The 21,190-nt window shown below is 43.5% G+C and overlaps 1 protein-coding gene and 1 non-coding gene across 6 annotated transcripts in view; one reads left to right on the forward strand and one right to left on the reverse strand.

Annotated features, from left to right (window-relative positions):
* GRM7 (glutamate metabotropic receptor 7) overlaps positions 1-21,190 on the reverse strand; it is an 826,769-nt gene that overhangs the window by 451,055 nt on the left and 354,524 nt on the right. The window lies entirely within an intron of this gene.
* LOC127487228 (U6 spliceosomal RNA) lies at positions 8,600-8,705 on the forward strand. The gene has a single exon (XR_007913835.1). It is a non-coding gene; the product is annotated as a U6 spliceosomal RNA (small nuclear RNA).

The raw sequence follows: 21,190 nt of genomic DNA on the forward strand, positions 1-21,190 counted from the left end.
CCTCTGTCTCACCCGTGCTGCCCTGCACCAGGTCTTCACAAAGCTTGAGGCCAGAGCAGACGCCACTGCACTCGGATGAACTTTTCAGCATCCAGAACCCTGCGTCAGATAAACCCTTCATCAGTTACCTTGATATTCTGTTCTAGCAGGACAAAGCGCACCAACACACGGCCCTCAGCTACACCAAGTTTGCTGCTGGAGTGCCTGTGAACCCAACCTTCTTACATAAATGGTTACTGTGTATGGGCAAGGTAGGAGGCACCGCTCTGCGTGCTGAACGAACAGGACAGGTCACTTCCCCTGCTTCCTCAGCAGGACGTGACGTAAAACGTGTGGGACCCAGAGCATGAGAATATAACTCGGTGGTAGAACACATATGTGGGACCCAGGGCAATGGGAACATGGGAACTCTTTCCGCAAAACAATACAGCAACAGCAAAGCCCAGGGTCTTTAAACGGGAGGCTGGCACACGCATTTTTGAACTCCGGGTTAAGCTACTACCTGGACACATGCCTCCCATACTGGACAACTAGTCAAGTTCTGCTTGCTACGGGCTTCCGATTCAGCTTCCTACTAAGGCCAAGTGGGAGGCAATGGGTGGTGGTCCAAGTAAGTGGGTTCCTGCCCCCCATGCAGAAGACCTGGATGGAGTTCCTAGCTCCTGGTTTTGCCCCAGCCTAGCCCTGGATATTGCCAGCATTTGGGGACTAAACCAATAGAGGGAAGATCCACCTCTTTCCTCCTCTCCTCCTCCCTCTGTGTATCAATCACACCACCTTTCCAATAATCCTTTAAAAATAAGTAAATATTCCATAGGGTCATGCACAGGCTCATGAAGCTGGCCCTGATTCTGACAGTCATGCTGAAATAGCTGAGAAACAACTGCGCTCAGAACAGTCTAACATTATACTCTCAATTCTTCATTTTTAAACATCTGCTTATTTATTTTCAAAGTTAGATTTGCAAAGAGAGGGAGGGAGGGAGAAACAGAGAGAGACTGATAAAGAAAGAGTCAGGACGAGCTCTTTCTTCCCCTGGTTAACCCCCCAGCTGGCACTGGCCCAGGCTGAAGACAGGATCCAGGAACTTCATCTGGGTCTCCCATGTGGGTGGCAGGTGCCCAAACACTTGGGCAGTGGTCTGCAGCTTTCCCCAGGCCATTGGTAGGGAGCTGGATTGCAAGTGGAGCATCCAAGACACACACTGGCACCTGTGTGGGATGCTGGCGCCACAGGTGGTGGCTTCACCTTCTTTGCCACAGTGCCGGTTCTGTACTCCCAATTCTGGATATGCAAGGATGAAAATGTCTACTGCCTTACACCTGCAGTCCTAGGTGAGTTCCTGGCATAGAGCCGAGGCTGGGAGCCCGTCACCATGCGCTGGGTCCCATCACTCCTAGGTGAGTTCCTGGCATAGAGAGCCGAGGCTGGGAGCCTGTCACCATGCGCTGGGTCCCATCACTCCTAGGTGAGTTCCTGGCATAGAGAGCCGAGGCTGGGAGCCCGTCACCATGCGCTGGGTCCCATCACTCCTAGGTGAGTTCCTGGCTTAGAGCCGAGGCTGGGAGCCCGTCACCATGCACTAGGTCCCATGAGGCTCCTCGCACTTGTAGCAGTAACAGCAGGATGAATCACTCACCATTCATAAGTTCTGCTTCTGAGTCACCACTTGTGAGGCTACAGAAATGCTGAACTCCGGTTTCAATGTTCTGATTTAATTAATCATGCAAAAGGTTAATGCAGTACCTCTTAATCTTCTACAAATATCTGTGTGGGATGGGCTTGAAGTGATGCCTGCAAATCAAGGTCCAAGAAATCTTTGTGACGTCTTTGGAAGTGGGCATAAGGAAGATATCCTAAGCAGTCTACTAGGATCCACGTAAACCAACAACAGGCCAAGGTCAATACAGGAACAGCAAGCGATCTGAGGAATGGGTGACGGACCCAAGGGCACATCTGCTCCTCAAATTTAGCCAGGTGTTCCAAGTCCAGTACTGCGCTCTCACTTTCTCACAAGGAAAACCAGCACCTCGCACCTCTGTGGGACATCTCCTCTATTTTCAACCTTGACAGCAAATTCACTTTTTTTTAAATACACTGGGCTGGTCAAACAAAACCCAATGAATGGGATGTCTGCGTCCAGGCCAGCATTTTACATGCTTTTGTCTATAGCTCCCTTCCGATTCCTAAAAGGGGCGTAAGCATCACGGGAGGGCGAGACCTCCCACTTAGAGCACCAGGACTTCCACGTCCCTGTGCAGACAGCAGTCTGGTGCTGACCTGCATCTTGGGGACTGAAGGGAAGGCAAAGGGGACAATGTGCAGGCAAGGGATCAATCCGGTCCTCCCAAGGGCGCCTTCTCACCTGCCAGTGTCAGATCTGTCTCCATACAGTCGCTGAAGCTGGGGAGCCCAGCCTTAAAACACTGGCCTTCCCGTAACAAATCCCATGTTCTGGCTTCCCATTGAGCTCATCTCCTCCCTCTTGCACAGGGAAAGGATGCAACTCGGTGTGCATGGAAGTTAGGTAACTTCCACCTCCCAGGGAATTTGTGGGGGCTGGAGTGACAGCCCTGTGTTCCCGAGGTCCAATTTAAACAGCACTTTTAAAGGCTGAAAGGAAGGCTCTGTTGTGTGCCTCAAAGCTAATGCAGCTTATTCATCCATCTTTGGCCTCCCTTCCAGGAACAAAAACACAGTAGTAATAACTCTGTTTCATAATGGGTGCTTTATAGCAGGTCATCCATACGGCTTCTAATGGATACAAGAGCACACAGGCCTTCAATCCTAGTTTCAGGGAATATGGTATGGGAGTGACAACGGTTTCAGGATCCGCCACATGTCCGGGCATCGAGAACGAACGCACTGAGTGGATTTGATGTCTCTGAACTGGACGGAGGAAGAGATGGCCAATGTGCCGGCAACAGTATGCGCTGCTACCATCTGAACTCAATCCTTAGTGGTCTTTACTGGTCTCACAACAAGTATCAAAATAAAAATAGTAGCATCCTAACAGCCCAACAGTCCTTTAATGTAATTATCTACCATCTATTCCGTTCTAATTAAGCCATAGCAATGACTGAAATGACTCATGTATATGCAATCTGAGTGGCATTTAGCATTTGCCAAGTATGACTATACAGATTTTGAATATATCCCAACACTATCACTTAAAACGATAATGGCTTTACAGTGACAGCTCTGACAAGTAAATGAGTTAAGGTCAAGCATTCCAGGGGGACAGCAGTTATCCTGACTCCTAGCCCAGGACATCTGTCTCAATACATGTGTCTTTCTCCCCCCTACACTCACTGGCTTTCTCAACTTTTGATGAATAGCATCCAAGCTGGCCACATGTCTTCCATTAAGTCATTCATGAAAAACTGGTAAAACGATGTTCATCTTTTATCCCCCAGCTGCCTACAGCATAATTCTAATCCCCTCTCTATTTTCACTTTGGTCATAATGATCATCTCACCAACGCTCCCTTTCTCAAGCTCCCCTAATCGCTGTTTTCTCACTTAAAATATTCAGAGATGAACCACACTTACCCTCAACTACCCAAGTCCACAGTGCAGGGGGTTTACAGATTCTTACCAGTCTGACACGGAGAAAATATGTGGGCATGTGTGTGTGTGCATGAATGTTTAGATTTCACACAAACGTGTACATACTAACAAATTATTCAATGAAACAATGATGTAAAATAAGAGTAGGTCTCTTACTGTACATTTAAGTCCTTCCTGGCAAAACAGATAATGAAAACTGTAAGGTCTGGGTGCCTTCACTAATAACTACAAATTCTAACAAAGTAATCCTTTGAGAGGAGCTGCATATAGATCAAAGAATCTTTGGAAGGTTTTCTAACTGTTGTTTGTTTTCATTTTGTTTTGTTTTCCCATCTTGTTTTTAGGGATATCTGCCTTGAAATAGGATGTTCTACGAAAGGCAAAATATTTACCTAAGCCCCTCACAGAGGAGAAAGAAGCCTACATTTCCCAGCTTCCTGTGGGGCTGAAGCCATGGGGCTAACTTCTTGTCAAGTGATACAGCACAACGATGCTCAAGGTATACTGGCCACGTCCTTCTAAGCCAAGTTTTCTTGCTCTTCCCATTTCCACCCTCCCCGGCCAAGTGCACACCGGGGGCGTGCCACTCTGACTCCCACGGTGCGGTCACACCCTTCAGAAGGTAGAGAGGACAGAAGGAGCACAGGCCCTGCAGGGAGAAATGCAGACCACGGAGAGACAGAGAGCCATCTCTCTCTCCTGGTTACAGCGTGGTTTTCTGTCTCACACATACATCTCTACCTATACTGCAACAAATAGATGAGTTAGTAATTCCTGGTTGATTTTCACAGATTTTTCAAATTTAGGAAGCAAATCCAACCTGACGAGGTAACTTGTGTTTGTTAATACTTGTCATTGTGATGGTGCAGCCATTTGTGTAGTCATGTCCATGTTATCTGTGCATCCTAATTCATCTCTCTTGTCAAAACAGTTTCCATGCTACTGACCTATGTTTATTTTTTTAAATCACACAACACTACACGTGTAAGGACAAGCATTCAAACTCAAATTATCCTGTCTAAAATACTATACAGAAGGCTTTAACTCTCCTTATGCATTTACCTTTATGCAACAAAGTAAGGAAATGTTAGAGTCTAAACAAAGCACAAGAAAAAATGCAAAGGGAGTTACAGATGGTGTGCAAGTAGTGTCATACGCGCTCTAAAGTCCTTTGGCTTTATCCTCCAAAGTTGAGTAGTTGCTTAGAACAGAAGCCCATCATGTAAAGGACTTGTAGAGCAGGTGTATGTATAATTAATGTTTGGATACAGTTCAAGAACCTCTACAAGAATCTCAAGAAAGCTAAGCAAAGTTTTAGCTCTAATGACGCACTTAGGAAGCCCCTTCCAAGGGGTTGTAAAAATGGAACCAAAAGTTGCTGGAAAAAATTTTGAAATCCATGTAGATTAAGGATCTTCAAAAAGCTCATGGAAATGTCTACTAGGAAAAACCATGCATATAGTTCAAAAAATGTTTGCACATAAATACATTTTTAAACTCCATTTCCATGAACCTTTTCAAATATGCTTGTTAACACACATGCACACACACTTAACAAGTATTTCAATGAGGTCACTTCAACAAAACTGCTGAAGGCCAAGTGTGATTCTAGAGTAATAATGCAGACGTGAAATGGTACTTCTGACAGCAAACACAGGGACACATTGCTGATAGCTCGTCCTCTCTTCCAGCTGAGTGGCATCTCTAACCTCGGCTCAGCATGTCCTCAGAAGTCAAGTGCCACGATTATCCACACCCTGGGGAGAGGAGAGGATTCTAACAGAGGGGAAAAGAAGTAGGATGCACTGAAATGGATCCAGAGAGAAGTCCAAGACAACAGCCTAGGGAAGCCAGAGGCTCACCCAAGCCAGACTCTCCCCGGCACAAGAGCTATCTGTGCTGGACGAGGGAAAAAATTCTAGACTTCATAGTGACATAAATACATGGATCTAGGGCTATCCTTGTACATCTACTTTCTCCTGGACTTTTAGTCTGTTTCGTGTATAATAAATCTACTGTGTTCTCCACTTATAAACAGTGACAATAAAATCTACAGTAACAGCAGGAACCTGTTCTCTACTATGCATCAGGAACCAGGTACGTTCTGTCTCATTTGAACCTCAAATAAGTCTCTTCCATGGGTGATTCATGCACAGCCTGTCTGAGGCACAGAGAGCTTCCGTCGCCGGACAAAGGTCTCCATGCAGAGACAAAGTAATGATTCAACAGTAGCAGTCTTTAATATAGAGCCAGAACTCAAAACCACTTCATTATGCTGGATAAAATTAATTTATACAGATTAACTTCTTCCTCAATAATGTCCTATTTCTGAAATGGAAAATTATATGTGATAAAACACTGATTTTTAAGGACAAAGTCAAATAAGCTTTGACAAATGTGCAACCCCAACATAAAACACATTCTCATCACAAAACAAAGAGGTGATTTTTCAACTTTTTTTTTTTTTTTTGCCTCTTGAAAAGCAAGCATTATTTTTAATCGTCACCATCACAGGTTAGCTTTGACTCCTCAAGAATGTCTGTCGTGGGAATGAAACTGTTTATTATATTCTCCTTCAAATATAGCTTCCTTTGTTTTCATGCATTTATATTCACCAAACTGCTGCTTGTATTGGTTCAGGTATGCACTGCCTAACGAGTGAAATAAATTCTGAGAGACGGATTACAGGGAAACGTTGTCATTTGTGTAAACACAAACCACTATGATACAGCTGACAACACATGAAAGCTATGTGGCTTAGCTACTATCACACAACGGCAAATCAAAACGTTCGTAGAAAAAATACATTTAACAGGTAATTTTGTTGTGAAGAATTTTTGGAGTCAACTCAGAGTTTCCGTAATACGCAGTTACCATCAACTTTTTAAGGAGAAGCTATGACAATGACAGGACTTCAAAAATGTTTACCCTAAAATAAATTTATCTTTTAATTCCATTTTCCATGGACATTTGTAAATGCCCTTATATACACACCTATATATTGACTAAAATACTGTCATTTGGCCCATGACAATAATTATATTTGTGTTCCCCCAAAAATCTTGGCTATTTTTCCCTAAAATCATGATAGCTATAACTAAAATACTGAGACTTATGATTCGGTTTCTTTATGTATACTGAAACCTAAGGGTTCAAGTTAATTTTTAAAATTTACATGTTTATGTTATTTGAAAGGCAGAGTGACAGAGAGAAAGAGAGATGGAGGGAGGCAAAACAGAGACTGACCTTCCATCTGTTGAGTCATATTCCGAATGGTTCCAACAGCCTAGGCTAGGCCAGACCAAGGTCAGGAGCCAGTAAACTCCACTTGGGTCCCCCATGCAGGTGGCAGGGGCCACAAGGACTTGGGTTACCTTCTGCTGCTTTCCCAAGGGTCCTAGGGAGGAGCTGGACCAGAAGTGGAGCAGGTCTCTAACTGGCAGTCTGCTGTGTGATGCTGGTGTCGCAGGTGACAGCTGACCCCGCTTTACCACAATGCTAAGAGCTAAACTTCATGTTTAGAAAAGTGTGGGCCGAAAGTTGTTCCAGCAAGGTCAACTGAAAAGACTGTGCAAATTCTTTTTTTATTATTAAGATTTCTTTATTTATTTGAAAGAGTTACACAGAGAGAATGAGAAGCAGAGAGAGGAGGAGAAGACTTCCATCTGTTGGTTCACTCCCCAGTTGGCCGCAACAGCCGGAACTGCACTGATCCAAAGCCAGGAGCCAGGAGGTTCTTCTGGGTCTCCTGAATGGGTGCAGGGGCCCAAGCACCTGGGCCATCTTCTACTGCTTTCCCAGGCCACAGCAGAGAGCTGGATCAGAAGAGGAGCAGCCGGGACTTGAACTGGAGCCAATACGGGATGCCAGCACAGCAGGTGGCAGCTTTACCCGCTAAGCCAAAGCACCGACCCCTGCAAATTCTACTGAATCACGATGTTGCCTTTGTAGAAATCAGCTGATAAGCATGAGGCTATTACCAAACTCCGTTCTGTTGCAATCATCTATTTATCTATCCTTACACCAGTGTGATACTCACTTCATTACAAAACCTTTAGAGAACAAGTCTTGAAACGTGGTATTGTAAATCCTGCAACGCTATTTTTCAAGATGTTCTGGCTAGTGGCTTTTGTGGGCCATTATCATTTCCATAGGAATTTCGGATGTAGCTTCCTAATCTTTGTACAAGAAAAATTATACTCAGGGTTCAGAGGTTGCATTAAATCTACAGATCAATTTGGAGAGAAGTGGCAGAGCTCTGTTTCCTGGGGATCTTCCTGGATACTGATGTGTAATTCAGACAATCAAAGCCCAAACTGGCAATATGCATGACTGGCCTGCTCCAAGGATGTAGACTGGCAGCAGGAGAGAGCCAGGTGTTTCTGCTCAGTGAGTACTTGGATCACTCTAATAACCGTGAGTAATTTCATCTTGGATATGGATAGTGATGGTATGGCTCAAGTGAAAGGAAATACCACCACTGTCCACATGAGGTCCAACTGCCTTCAAAGTCCTCTACGTGTGGGGACCAAACCCTTCTAAAAACTAGACATCCCTTCAAGATTCAGACACGTGTCAGTGAAGGATTCCTCTTACTATAGGAATCCTAAAGCTACATCTTCCCACTAGGCACGCACAGTGCTTCCCAGGGAGGCACAGCATATGTATCTGAACTCCCATTTACTCTACAGTTGCTATCTCATCTTTTTGCACATTTCTAAGAGCTCACAGCTCGAAAAAAACCATAGAAGTCGATTAAGTTTTGAACTTCTAATAAAGGTCCATGGTAGTCAGATGCAATACTCTGTACACCAAGTTTTTGTACAAGCAGGAGAAAGCATTTTGTTGAAAAGGCACTCACAGATCAGTAACAGTAAGCTTCTCAACCTACAGACAAGGTTTACCCTTGCAGTTACTTACGTTTCCTTTAATAGCTATCAGAATTATCTTGAGATTTCCAGAATATGTAGACATTTTATTCAGTTTATGACTAGGTTTATGATGTTGATGCTTTTAAATTGGCGTATCCTGTGCTCAATTCAACAGCATATATACCACCCTGGAATCATGCAGAGGAGAGTAGCAAAGTCCCCGCATGAGGGTGGCACACAAGTCCCTGAAGCTCTCCACATTTTTAGATGTGTTTTTAGGAAAAATTCATTTATCACAAAAGGAATCCTTAAAAGCAACTGACAAAACCGATCCATCAGATGTGCAAATCGCAACCTAAGAACATAAGAAGAATGAACAAGGTAACATGATACCTCCAAGTAAAACCAATATCCTTTTAGCACAGACTCCAAAGAGAAGCCTATTGACAACATACCTGACCAAATACCTTCAAAAGCAGGATTAGAAGAAAACTCAAGGACATAAAAGGGAATACGGACACACAGCTTAATGCAACTAGGAAATCAAAGCATGATATAAATGAGAGATTCAGCAAAGAAACAAAGATTTTGAAAAATAACTGAACAAAAACTTGGAAATTAAAAAAATGATTAAATAGCAACTACAGATGAAAGATTCAATAACCAACCAGATAAATCAGAAGAAAGAATCTCTGAACTTGAAGTTAGATCCTACAAAACATCCAAGTCACATAAAAAAAGGTATGTATAATAAATAATAAAGAATACAGTCTTTGAAATCTTTGGAACTCCTTTAAACAAACAACAACTTTGAATTGTGAGAACTTCAATGAGGAAGAGAACGCAAAGACATAGAAAATGTAACAACAGGTTCAAACTCCAGCCTTATAAATGATAGGGGGTATCTTGGTATGGAAGGCCCGCTGCATCTCAAGTAGACATGCCCAGAATACACCCTCACTGCTACACAGAGCCAGCTTGTCACAGTGCACACAAGAATCCTAAAAAATGCAAGAGCAAACTGCCAAGTCAAATTCAAGGGAAGCTTCATCACACACAATGAACAGGTGTCGTCAAACTCCTCACAGGTCAAGAGGGAAAGGAAGGATATCACCTACGCTCTGAATAGAACAAAAAGTCAACCAAGACCATTCTACCTTGCAAAGCTATCCTTCAAGAAACGCAGATTTATCAAGACATGCAAAAACCGGAAATTCTTCACCATCAGACCGGCTTTACAAAAACTCTCTAAGAAATCCTAAAGACAGAAATAACAGAAAAGGTAACAGAATGGCAGGTAGGCAAAAAGGAAAATAAGAATGAATCAAGGCTTTCAACCGGATGAACCAACAAATTTAACCAAGTCTGCCCAAGATTTCTACAATGAAAAGTACAAAACAGTAAAAACAATACACATAAAAAATGGAAAAATTTTCCATGTTTGTAGATTGTAAGAATTAACATGCTACCCAAAGCAATTTAAAAATTCAATGCAATCTCAATCAAAACACCAAGCACCTTCTCAGATCTACAAAAAAAAAAATGCTCTTAAAATTCATATGGAAACCCAAGAGCCCCCCACCAAGCTAAAGCAATTTTAATAAAAGAGCCAGATGCATCATGAAAGCAGATATCAAGACATACTAGAGGTAATTATACTGAAAAGAACCTGGTACTGACATAAAAATTGACATGTGGACCAAAAGAACTGTAAAGAGACCCCAGGAATGGATTAAGACTTCTACAGCTAGCCAATCTTTGAAAAATGAGTTAAAATCACTCCTGGAAGAAAGGACAATCTCTTCAACAAATGGTGTTGGGAAAATTGGGTCTTCACATTATCAAGTATGAAACAAGATCCCTACCTTACACCCTATACAAAAATCTACTCACAATTGAGCAAGGATCTAAATCTAAGACCTGAAGCAATCCAATCACTCGAGAAAAACATTGGGAAAACACTGCAAAATATTGGGATCGGAAAAGATTTCTTGGATAAAACTTCATCAGCACGGGCAACAAAAGTAAAAAGAGACAATGGGATCCCATCCAGCTAAGAAACTTTTGCACAGCAAAGCAAACATTCAGCAAAATGAAGAGGCAACTGATTTGAGAAAATATTTGAGAACTCTTATATCTGGTAAAGGACTAATATGCAGAATAAACAGGGAGCTTAAGAAATCAACCACAACAAAACAAACAATCCAGTTAAGAAATGGAGAAAGGGTATAAATAGTAATTTTTCAAAGTATGAAACACAAATGGCCAACAAACACATGAAAAAATGCTCAGGATCACCAGCCATCAGGGAAATCACAATGAGGTTTCACCTCACTCCCAGTCAGAACGGCTATCATTCAAAAACCCAAACAAGGGGGCCGGCATTGTGAGTAACAGGCTAAGCTTGCACCTGCAGTGCTGGCATACCTGTATGGGTGCCTGTTCAAGTTCTGGTTGCTCCACTTCTGATCAGCTTCCTGCTAATGTGCCTTGGAAAGCAGCAGAAGATAGCCCAAGTACTTGGGCCCCTACACCCGCATGGGAGACCCAGAACAAACTCTTGGCTCCTGGCTTTGGATCTGATCAACCCCAGATGTTATGGCCGTATGGGGAGTAAACTGGTGGATGGACAATCTCTCTCTTTCTCCCCTCATCCTCTCTCTGTGTCCCTCCTGCTGTCTTTCAAAAAAATAAATAAATCTAAAAAAAAAATCAAAGTAAAAACAAACAAATGCTGATGACAACATAGAGACACAGGAACATCTGTTGTTGGGAATTTAATCTAACTATTATGGAAGATAGCATGGAAATGCCTTAGAAATCTGCAAATAGATCTATCAAATGATCTAGTCATCCCACTCCTGGGAATATACCTAATGGAAATGAAATCAGCATGTGAAATAATCATTTACACTCCATGTTTATAGCAACTCAATTCACAACGATTAGTGAAATACATCAGACCTAAAAAAAATACAATGTTTTTCCTGATTTGTTGTAGTTTATATATAGACTATTAAAAAAAAAAAAAAACCTAGGGGCTGGTGCTGTAGCATAGCAGGTAAAGCTGCTGCCTGCTGTGCTGGCATCCTATATTGGTACCAGTTTGAGATCTGGCTCCATTTCCAATCTGGCTCTCTGCTGTGGCCTGGGAAAGCAGTAGAAGATGGCCCAAGTGGTTGGGCCCCTGCACCTGCATGGGAGACCTGGAAGAAGCTCCAGGCTCCTGGCTTCGGATCGGCGCAGCTTCAGCCGTTGCGGCCACTAGAGGAGTGAACCAGCGAATGGAAGACCTCTACTTCTCCTTCTAACGTTCCTTCTCTCTGTGTAACTCTGACTTTCAAATAAATAAATAAATCTTAAAAAAATAAAATAAAATGGGTAAGTAATTTAAGTCAGTTTCAGAAAGGTAAAACTACACGTTACCTTTCACATGCAGAAGCTAAAAAATGAGTATCTGAATACAGAGTAGTAGTTAATAAAGGTTGGTATTGTGGGGAGAAGGGTATAGAGGCAGGAGAAGACGGAGAGGGAGTCAGAGAGCTTCCATCTGCTGGTTTGGTCTCCAAATACCTGGACTAGCTAGGGCTGGGCCAAGTCCAAGACACGAGTCGGGAACGCCATCTGGGTCTCCCATGTGGCTTGCAGTGACCCAAGGACTTGGACCATCACTGTAGCCCACTGGAATATGCATAAGCAGGAAGCTGGAATCAGAAACCCAAGTCAGAGACTAAACCCAGGTACCCTAATGTGGGTCAGAGATATCTAAACCAGTATCTTCACTGCTGGGCCAAAGCCTTCACTCCCCTTGTATTCACTGAGTTTCCTGTGCCATCTTCGAGTGTGCTTTGTTGTGGTGAGTTCTACCAACTTTATTCCTATTTCAGAATGTCTTCCTTTCATATTGATTTATGGATGATGTTTGTTTTCTTTAGGATCCCAAAGAGACGATTCCCACTTTTCACCGTTAATCATCAGAAGTTACTACATGACAGTTACAATAAAATCAAAACAAAGACAGACATTTAAAACAATGAAACAGAAGAGAAACCTCAGATATTAACCCATGCCCATACAACCAATAATTTTTGATAAATGTGATGAAATTACTGCCTAGAAAGTGGATATTTTCTTCAACAAATGGTGTTGGGAAAATTGGATCTCCCCATGGAAAAGTATGAAACAAACCCTTACCTTACATACAAAACAAAAATCAACTCTACACGGATCAAGGATCTAAATGTACAAACGCATCCAATCAAAGTACTAGAGAGAAACCTTGCAAGACACTGGCATAGGGAAAGATTTCCTAGGTTAGATCCCAGAAGCACAGGCAACAATGCAAAAATAGATAAATGGGATTTGGGTAAAGAGTAATATATATACGTGATGGAATACTACTCAGCCAGAAAACAGAATGAAACTCTTTTCCTACGAAACAGATACAGCTAGAGAATACTATACTTTGTAAAATAAGCCAGGCTCCAAAAGACAACTATGTTCTCTCTGATATGTGGCAGCTAATACATGGAGTTAAAAGAAAAAACCCTAAATGCAGGAGAGTGAAGCTGCCATCTTATGACTTGCAAATTATTTATAGTCCTTGCCTAATTCCTGTGAAACAGTGGCCTTTCTACTTACTGCTTGTCGAACATTCTCATTAGTTGTATATTAAGACTGTGATTATAAAGAAAATTTTATGTTATTCCAAAAATTAAAATGAAAGAAATAAAGAGAGGAAGGATGGGGGCTGATGGATGGAGGGAATTCTATTTATAAATTAAATGAAAATATTCACCTTATATTAGTAAAAAAATTAAAATCTATGAAATCCATGAAATATGTACCCTTTATATAAGTGACATTTTTCAAGATTACTAAACATTTTCTGTGAGTTTTCCTTTTCTCCACAATTTAGATTTCAAGGACACCCCACGTTGTGACACCTGCGCCAGCCCCTGCCCACCACGGCTGCCCTCCCATTCATCACGTGTCTCTTCCATGGCATCCTCTCAGCAAGCCTCATTTCGATTGGATTTCTAGTTTGACCATAATGTGCCTAGACAGGTGTTCACGCTATTTGTTTTTAAATCCTGCCTCAGATTAATTCAGTTTCTTTGGTCTGCAAGTTGGTATTCATCATTGAGATATTTTGCCTTTATTTACTCTAAGACATTTTCTGCCCCTTTCTGTTTCTCTTCCCTTTTTGGGATTCCAAATAGGCATATGCTATGCTATGTGATGCTGCCCTGTAGGTTATCTCGGCTTTTTTTCCCCCAGTTCTTTCAATCTGGTCTTCAGTTAGATGGTTTCTATTGAACTTTCCTCATGCTCATGGATAAAAAAATCTGTTATGTCCAAATATGCTATTTTAAAGCATAGTGTTAATTTTACCTAAAAAAAATGGACATTAGATTGTGCACTGTTCAGTTTTAGTTCTCCATTTAGTCTTTTGTAAATTTAGACCTTTCCCAAGAATTTTCATTCTTTCATCCACTATATCCATCTTTTCCAAAAGATCCTTCAGTACACTGATCATGGTTATTATTTTTTAAAGATTTATTTATTCATTTGAAAGTATTCATTTCTAAAGAGAAAGAGAGAGAGAGACAGACAGACAGACATACTTCCATCAGCTGGTTCACTCCCCAGTTGGCTGCAACGGCCGGAACTGGAATGACCCCAAGCCAGGAGATTCTTCCAGGTCTGCCATGTGGATGCAGGGCCCCAACCACTTGGGCCATCTTCTACTGCTTTCCCAGGCCTTCAGCAGGGAGCTGGATTGGAAGAAGAGCAGCTGGGACTAGAACCAGCTACCATATGGGATGCCGGCACTGCTAGCGGTGTCTTTACCCACTACGCCATAGGGCTGTCTCCTATCATGGTTATTTCTAAGTCATTAGAGGCTAATTCTGAGTTATTTTGTTTTGGCTTACCAGGTATCTGCGGGTCATATCTGTCTCATTTCTTCACATGATAAGCATGTATTATTATCTATTGGAAACTATGGCTGCTGTGTCCTAGAAGTCACCAAATCAGGTATTTGTCCATGAATTGTTGTGCTCTATCAGCAGGCAATAATTGTGCATCACCTTGACCTTGTTGAAACCTGGTGTCAAGCCGTCACTTGACTCAGAGCCCTCGATGCTATCAATTCTAAAATTTTACTTCTTGTAGAGTTTCAGTAGTAACACGAGATTCTGGTCAAAACTTCCTAACTTTGCAGAATTTGAACTCTAAGCATCTCCCCCCACCCTGAATATGGAGTTCTGAAGTACCTGCTCTGTCCGCGCAGTCTTTCAGCTACCGCTGACTCGGGATCTCATCAATCTTTCCTGCAGCCAGCATGTCCGCGCGGGGGTTCAAGCGCCACCTGCGATGCCACATCCTACATGGGTGCTGCTTCATGCCTTTACTGCTCCTCTTCTGATCCAGCTCCCTGATGACGGCTTGGGAGAAGCAGCAGAAGATGGCCCAGCTGCTTGGGTCCCTGCCACCCACATGGGAGACCCAGATGAAGTCACTGCTTTCCTGGCCTTAGCTTGAACTCAGCCCTGGTTGTTGCGGCCACTTGGGGAGCAAACCAGTAGATGAGGGACTCTGTTTCTTGTCGCTCCCTCCCTCTCTCTGCAACACTTTCAAATAAGTCAATCTTTGAAAAAATCACATTTTCAGAAAAGACAGTTTCCCCTCTCATGCATATTCTGGGAGTCGGCACGTGGTTGACACGTTTCTACTGCCGCAAACTTTCCAACAATTTTTTTTTTTTTTGACAGGCAGAGTGGACAGTGAGAGAGAGAGAGACAGAGAGAAAGATCTTCCTTTACCATTGGTTCACCTTCCAATGGCCGCCACGGCTGGCACGCTGCACTGATCCGATGGCAGGAGCCAGGTGCTTCTCCTGGTCTCCCATGGGGTGCAGGGCCCAAGCACTTGGGCCATCCTCCACTACACTCCCAGGTCACAGCAGAGAGCTGGACTGGAAGAGGAGCAACCGGGACAGAATCCAGCATCCCGACTGGGACTAGAACCCAGTGTGCCAGCGCCGCAAGGCAGAGGATTAGCCTATTGAGCTGCGGTGCCGGCCTCCAACACTTTCTTTGCTAGAATTCTACCTCCCCTGACTCTACAGCCACTTGGGAAGCTTGACATCCCAGTCACACAGGGCTATGCCACCTACAACAGGCTGGGACTCTCCTGCAGAGTTTCATTGTCTTTGTGTCTTAGAGACGTAGGGGCATCCTCCAAGGAAAAGCCAGTCAGACGTGGCTCTCACTCGACGTGTTTCCCTGCTCTCGGGATGTGAGTGTCCTCCAGGATCTTCTTGCACTTGGTCATCCTCCACAACCTTAAAACATTTCCATGACTATTTCTTTATAACTTAAAATTGCTATTAACCAGTTCATGCATCTGATGCGAGTCCTTTCACAATGACTAGAAACTAAAGTTGTAATTCAGGTCTGCTTTACATAAAGGCCATTTTTCCACCAAAGGAGGAAACTAAGCAAGATGGACCACGGGATGCTGCTGTGGTGTGTGTCTCCTCTTAAGCTCACGTGAAGCGCCCTGCTGTGGAGTGCTTGGAGCTGAGATACGAAGCAGAGCTTAGGTCTTGAGGGCCCTGTTCTCACGAGTGGACCGAGGCTGCTGTCCTGCGAGAGGACGCGTTCTCTCCGGTGGGGTTTTCATGGAAGGCACGTCCACATCCTTGGCTTTCTCTTGCTCCCATCCTTGTCTCCATCACATGTGCTCTGCCCTTGTGGTGCCTTTTTCCACGTTATGATGAAGCAAAAGGGCTCTCACCGAACATGAGCACCTTGTTACTGGAATTTCCAGCCTATTAAACTGAGGACTTAACTTATTTTCCTTAGAAATGACTCGTCGGTTGGCACGCTATTGTAGCAGTGTGAGACAGATGCTGTGTGTCAACCCCCAACATTTGAGATGGCTGTGTGGGACTTCTGCTAATAGGGGAATCATAGAGAAAAGACATGTTTTAATAAAGAATAAAATTTTCACCACACTGAGGTTTAAAAATGGTCACAAACACGTCCAAAATTGCCATTACTGTGGTTGTGCTAAGAATTCTGACTTATTTAGTGCTTGCAATAAATAAGTGTTCATACAGAGGGTACATAAAACTGCTTCTGCAACACTGTACAACTTCAATAACGAACAGCAATTTTGACCGTTTTAATGAGGAAGGCTGAGGCAGGCAAGGTGACTCAGAGGGGGACGCGGTCACTGTAACATCCGTGTCCCACATCAGAGCATCAGCGTGAGTCTCGGCTGCTCTGCTGATCCAGCTGCTGGCTTACGCCGTTGCCTGGGAGGGATGGATGATGACTCAAGTGACTGGGCCCCTGGCACCCGCGTGGGATAACCCAGTGGAGGTTTTGGCTCCAGTCTTCAGCCGGACCTAAGATTGGGCATCGTGGGAGTCAACCAGCACATGGCTGACCTCCATCAGTTTCTTTCTCTGCGTTGCTCTGATTTTCAAGTACATGAAACTAAGTACTTTTTAAGAAAATGAAGAAGACTGATTGCTGTAGTAAATTTAATCATGATGCTTCAAAAATAATGGGTCTTGAAGCAGATGTGTACAGAAAGTAACAGCTAACAGCACAGCTGATATAGTAATCACAATGATACACAAACCAGAAAACTGAAGCTTTCGTTAGCCACCACTCACTCTTTTTTTTTTTTTTTTTTTTTTTTTTTTTTTTTTTGACAGGCAGAGTGGACAGTGAGAGAGAGAGACAGAGAGAAAGGTCTTCCTTTTGCCCTTGGTTCACCCTCCAATGGCTGCCGCGGCCGGCATGCTGCGGCCGGTGCACCGCGCTGATCCGATGGCAGGAGCCAGGAGCCAGGTGCTTTTCCTGGTCTCCCATGGGGTGCAGGGCCCAAGCACCTGGGCCATCCTCCACTGCACTCCTGGGCCACAGCAGAGAGCTGGCCTGGAAGGGGGGCGACCGGGACAGAATCCGGCGCCCCGACCGGGACTAGAACCCGGTGTGCTGGCACCGCAAGGCGGAGGATTAGCCTAGTGAGCCGCGGCGCCGGCTACTCTCCTTTCTTTTGAAACTGTAGCTCACTTTGGAGAGTTCCCTTTTTCCCGATCCTACCCAGGCTCACACGGACTCCAAAGGTCAAGCACGTAACAGAAGCCTCAAGCAATCGGCGGACTGCATTCCTGAGTACAACTCTTCATTTAGGGGGCGGGTTCATGTTCTGCTCAGAACCAAAGAGACGCCAGAGCAATTTCCAGGGATCCTGGCAAAGAGTCTTTCATTGTTATACTTGTAACCTGTAAGTCAGAACAGTCATGAACGGGTGAAACCATGTTCCATCCTGAGATTGTCACTGTCCTGAGAATGGGTGGACCTGTGTGGGAGGCAAGAGCCCCTTTGAATGAAGGAATATGATTTCAGGTGAACCTTGACCCACTGAGTAAGTCTCAACCTTCCTAATAGCCAATGAAGTAATAAACATTATTTTATCTGATGTCAATAGAAACTGGGCTATTTGTTCCACTACCAGTTAAATTCAGACCAGAACTATGCAAACCGTCTATTAGGGAATGTTCTCTCAGAGAGCTAAAATGTGCTTTGCATAACAGTCTTCCAATCTTCAGGAAGGCCAGAAGCATCCTCCAGACCCTGGAGCCCTCGGGCTGGTCATCTGTAGCTGCTAACAGCCTTAAATGTTAGCTCGGTGTGCCACGCAAACAGTACCACCAGAGCCATCTGTGGCACAATACGAAAATGTCTGGAAAGCACTGCCTTAAGCAAGCCATTTGCTGTTTCTGAACTTCATTTTTTTCAACGGGAAAAATGGGAAAGTTGCAGTACGCCATCTTTGAGAGATTTTTTTTCATCTACACCATTTTCTGAATCCGCACTGGCAGTTTTGACAGAGTTCCAAAAGAAAAGTCCAAAACCATATGGCACAATCACGAGGGGAAATGGGTTATGTCTACACTGAAATAAACAAATGGAAAGACATAATTAATTGGCAGACACTAATGCAAAACCCTGGAATTAAAAAAAAATGCACCTGAGATTAATCTATCTAAAAACAACCCTAAAATGGGCCGGGTCTGCACATCTGAAACACAGCACGTTTGTGGTAGCCTTCTCTTTTAATAAATTCCTACACCTGAAACCAAACAAGCCAAAATAAGTGGAAATGGATTCTTAGTGTCTATCAACATGATCTCCACCGACTGACTCACGGTCATCAATGTTCAGCATTCACATGTGTGCAGCAAAAATTACTTAAGGTCAACAAAAGGCCTTTCAGTCTACGACACGAGACTAAGAGTAGTTCGGATGTAACCAGACTGAATTGTATGGAGCAAGACCCAGTGTTCTACACCTCAACAGATGCGTCCAACCTCCATTCAAACTCCGTCTTTTCAATGGTGTAAAGACCGTTTGAAGCATCATCACTTGCTGATGGACCGAATACCTTCTTTTACCACATTATACTTATCAACTCCCACGTAATTTAGGTTCATACCCTCTGAAAGGTTCCGTGTTGTGAAGCCCTTGGCTCCCTGGGAATTAAGCAGCATGTGCTATTTCTCTAGACCATTTAGCTGCAAGCAGTCAGAGAATCATTATTTAAGTTGACATCTCTGCTTAATCCTGTCCTGGTGCTAAGACACATCCTGGAGGGAATCAAATAGCAATATCTGGCACAAAAAAGGGTTATAAGTTAACAGCTCAATTGATGGGACCAGGGACTGTTCACTTTCCTCGAAGATAAACATATTTCTGACTAATCTCACTGAATTTCCAAAAAATGTCTCATAGGTAAAAACCAAGAATTTCAGCAGGGGACAGAGGAAACACAGGGTAGCTACAGTCCGAGTGTGCCAGTTTTGCTGAGAAACCTGCTCCTGGCATGTAGTGACTGGACCGGGACCCTCAAAAGCTGCCAGCTTCCTGAGATGTTTTTATAACACACATCTGTGCATAAGCAAACACAGAGCTGTGCCCTGGAGAAGTGGTTTAAAGAGAATCCCAAGACTTAGCTGGCTAAACTGAAACACCTGCCTGCTTCCTAAGCCTCTTACTGGTAGAAGGACGGATGGGCTTTGGAAATTCACAGCTTCTCCTCCGTTCACTGCTATATGCACAGGCTCACCTAAGCGTGAAGTCCTGCATTTAGGAGAGTGTCTATCAGAGAGTGGGTAACCAATGCATTTCTTTTTTTTTTTTTTTTTTGAAATTTGTATTTTTTTTTATTTTTTTTAAACTTTTATTTAATGCATATAAATTTCCAAAGTACGACTTATGGATTACAATGGCTTCCCCCCCATACCGTCCCTCCCACCCACAACCCTCCCCTCTCCCACTCCCTCTCCCCTTCCATTCACATCAAGATTCATTTTCGATTATCTTAATATACAGAAGATCAGCTTAGTATACATTAAGTATGGATTTCAACAGTTTGCTCCCACACAGAAACATAAAGTGAAAAATAATAGATGATTTTTTTAAATGATGATGAAATCAGAGCAGACCTATTGTCATGTTTAATCCCAGTGAGAGTCAAGTTGGGAATTGATAATTTCTTTTTTTTTTTTTTTACAGAGGATCAGTTTAGTATGCATTAAGTAAGGATTTCAACAGTTTGCACCCCCATAGAAACACAAAGTGAAATATATTGTTTGAGTACTCGTTATAGCATTAAATCTCAATGTACAGCACATTAAGGATAGAGATCCTACATGAGGAGTAAGTGCACAGTGACTCCTGTTGTTGACTTTACCAATTGACACTCCTGTCTATGGCATCAGTAATCTCCCTATGCTCCAGTCATGAGTTTCCAAGGCTATGGAAGCCCTCTGAGTTCTCCGACTCTTATCTTGTTTAGACAAGGTCATAGTCAAAGTGGAGGTTCTCTCCTCCCTTCAGAGAAAGGTACCTCCTTCTTTGATGACCTGTTCTTTCCACTGGGATCTCACTCGCAGAGATCTTTTGCCAGAGTGTCTTGGCTTTCCATGCCTGAAATACTCTCATGAGCTTTTCAGCCAGCTCCAAATGCCTTTAGGGCTGATTCTGAGGCCAGAGTGCTATTTAGGACATCTGCCATTCTATGAGTCTGCTGAGTATCTCACTTCCCATGTTGGATCACTCTCCCCTTTATTTACTCCATCAGTTAGCGTTAGCAGGTACTAGACTTGTCTATGTGCTCCCTTTGACTCCCAGTCCCTTCACCATGACCAACTGTGAACTGAAACTGATCACCTGGAACAGTGAGATGGCATTGGTACATGCCACCTCGATGGAATTGAATTGGAATCCCCTGGTATGCTTCCAACTCCACCACTTGGGGCAAGTCAGCCTGAGCATGTCCCAAATTATACATCTCTTCCCCAATGCATTTCTATTAAAATGTATTTGTTTATTTGAAAGTAAGAGTTATGAAGAGAGAGAGAGAGAGAGAGAGAGAGAGAGAGAGAGGCAAAGACAGAGAGGGGGAGGGGGAGGGGGAGAGAGTCTTCCATCTGCTGGTTCACTCCCCAAATGTCTGTAATGGCCAGAGCTGGGCTTATCTGAAGCCAAGAGTCAGAAGCTCCTTCCAGGTGGCAAGGGACCAAGCACTTGGACCATCCTCTGCTGCTTTCCCAGGTGCATTAGCAGAAAGCTGGACTGGAAGTGGAACAGCCGGGACTTGAGCTGGTGCCTATACGGGATGCTGGTGTTGCATGCAATAGCTTTACCTGCTACACCACAATGC

This window comes from Oryctolagus cuniculus, chromosome 10, assembly GCF_964237555.1.
Source record: "Oryctolagus cuniculus chromosome 10, mOryCun1.1, whole genome shotgun sequence".
Lineage (NCBI taxonomy): Eukaryota > Metazoa > Chordata > Mammalia > Lagomorpha > Leporidae > Oryctolagus > Oryctolagus cuniculus.